The following is a 3,139-nucleotide window of genomic DNA, read 5'->3' as shown; positions in this document are numbered from 1 at the left end:
TGTACGTTTGTCTCAAACGTTATCGAACAATCAATACTAAACCTAGGAACAAAAATATTTAAAACTCCAGTTAATCGTTCAGAAACGAATGGACAAATAGAACGTTGCCATTCAACAATTAGAGAAATCGCTAGATGCACAAAAAAACTCAATCCAGAGATGAGCATTATAACATTAGTACAACAAGCTGTTTATAAGTATAATCACAGCATTCATTCATTCATAAAGGATACACCACGAAATGTGTATGTAGGAGAAATATCAAACGATCCGCTAGAGAGATCAAGAATAAGAGAAAAAACAAATGAAAGAATACTACAGATATTCAAAAAGAATGAAGAAAAAATCAAAGATGAAAAATATAAGGATTACGTAGAAAACGAATATGCATTCGAAAAGAAAAAGACGAATAACAAACGCGAAAGTCGTTTTAATGCAGTAAAAGTAAAGGAGAATCATCCAACATATATTATCGATTCAAACAATCGAAAAATACATAAAGTAAACTTAAGAAAGTAATGAAAAAATATTAATACTTTTTCAAAATTGTTTTAACTATCGTTACAGAATACTTACGATCCTGTTGATCAAACTAATTTTCGCAGACATAAACATATATGATTTAAATAACAATCCATTAGCCATAATACCGATAGGTAAAGCTAAGATTCAAATTGGATACGTAAGAACAATACATCCAATAGATTTAACTGATATAAACGAAACAATAGAGAAAACATTACAAGATAGTCCAAATGGAAATTCTACTGAATCTATCGAAAATTTGATCAGCATAAAAGCTAGCATGCTAAAGGACACTTTTGCGAAAATCAAACCATTTGTGAAAAGACAAAAACGATGGGACACGATAGGCAAAATTTGGAAATGGATCGCTGGAACTCCAGACGCAGACGACCTACATGTCATAAACTCCACAATGAACTCCCTGATAGCAGAAAGCAACAAACAAATAATAATCAACCAAGGCTTCAACGACAGGTTGAAACAAATAACTGATGTCGCTAACCAAGTCGTAAATATCGAAAACGAACGCTATGAGTCACACCAAGTGGAAATTCGGAAACTTATTCTACTTTCCAACATAAATATGCTACAAGAAAAATTGGATGTCATAGAAGACGCTATACTGTTAGCTAAAAACGGTATTCCGAGCAGTAAGCTACTATCCCTTGAGGATCTGACATCAATAGAACAGTTTCTTGAGAAGAATAACATTAAATACAACACACCGGAAGAATTGCTAAGGCAATCAACTGCCCAAGTAGCAGTAAATGAATCTCATATACTATACATGCTAAAGTTCCCCAAACTATCTTCAAAAATCTACGAGCACGAATACATTGACTCGATAATACAACACGATGCACGTATAATCGTCACACAAAACTTTATATTACAAAATCAAACCCACGTATATTCCATGACAGAGAAGTGCCAACAACAAGAAGATGTTTATATATGTCCGCAAATCGGCATACAACAACCCACAACATGCATTCAACAAATTGTGAGAAGAGAAGATTCACAATGTGACTACGAAAAGATTTATAGTCGAGGCTTCATAAAAAGAATCAAAGACGACACAATACTAATCAACGACGCAATAGCAGAAATCGCATCAAACTGCAGCAAAATGAACCAAGTACTGAACGGTTCCTACGTCATACAATTCGAAAATTGTAACATTATCATTAATGGAGAAATTTATTCAAACGACGAAGTCACCATTCCTGGTAAACCATTCAAATCAACAGCAGGAATCAACATCGATAAGGGTGAAATCGAACATAAACCGCCTCTCCAACTCGTACAAAAACTCACCATAGAACATAGAGAAAAACTAAAAAGTATTAACTTGCAGAATGATTCTCTAAGATGGAAAATTAATGTATTCGGAGGAACTTTTGCATTCATATGCCTATGCGCATTTATAATCTGTTTATTCTTCCACTTCAAGAGAACGACGATAACAGTAAACATGACTCAAGCGAAACGACCAGAAACGTTCGTTAGCAGACCAACTTCATTCCACGCAGCAACGAGACTTTGAGGGCAAAGTCATTTAAGAGGGGAGGAGTTAAGACGACAGCGCAGTAAGGAGTTAAGACGACAGCGTAACACGAGAAACGCCACGCAGCAGAACGCGCCACCGATAAACAAACAAACCACAAAGCAGCGCGCACAACATAATTTGCAACGCAGCATTATTCAGCACGCAGCATAATTCAACACGGACCAGCGCACCAGCATCCATCCAAACAGTTCAGTTGATACTCAGACGCTAATCCGAACGGTTATTAACTCCGCCGGTCGATGGAAATAAAGTTAAGTTTTTTTTAAAAACACTTCTCCCGGACACCGTGCGTTAACTAAAGTATATCGCTATTAGAAAGACGGTTGACGCATAATAAATTGCTTGAATAAATAGGAAAGAAAGAGGCAAGGAGTAAAAATATAATTCTCTACAAGACAAGAAAAGGAAATCACGTTGGAAGAGGGATAATCGCTATTTTATGTGTCAGTTGGAACTGAGTGGGTGACCTGGGTTAATGGGGGGGAAAGAGAGAGAGATAGATAGAGAAGAATTCCCTAAAGTGGTGAAGGAAGATATTTGCTTTTTGGATGTCGGTGGATAACGAAAGGGTGGTTTGTATTAAAAAAATAGAAAGGAAGTGAGAGCAAAAGAGAGAGAGAGAGAGAGTAGAGTAGAGAAAGAGAGGAAGAAGAGGAGGTGGCCTCTTCTTTGCCCGAACTGTTCCGTAGCAACGAGCTCAGAGGTGATGAGTCTCGGCGACAGGCTATGTCGTCGGATGAAGATGCCGCCGTCACCTCTGCTACAACATCCGGCCGCTAGCTGCGCAACAACATTCTCCATCAGAGTGGTGAGCCAGTCACCGTACAGCGCCAACATCAGCGACGTCCACTGGATGGCAAAGAGCGGAACAAAGGGTCCGAGCGTTAATGCCCGTTATAAGGGCCAAACCCCACCCTCCACTATGCCTCGCGGCGCTTTGTGGAGGGGATGCGGGCTGCGCACGTCGTGGGGTTTAGTCGGTAAAAATCCGGCATGCGGCTTCGATGGAGAAGCCGTATCTAAGAAGATTCCCCACGACGTAAA

The sequence above is a fragment of the Anopheles stephensi genome, unplaced genomic scaffold (assembly GCF_013141755.1).
Source record: "Anopheles stephensi strain Indian unplaced genomic scaffold, UCI_ANSTEP_V1.0 ucontig72, whole genome shotgun sequence".
In the NCBI taxonomy this organism is placed as follows: Eukaryota; Metazoa; Arthropoda; class Insecta; order Diptera; family Culicidae; genus Anopheles; species Anopheles stephensi.
Note: the sequence above shows the minus strand (reverse complement) of the source record.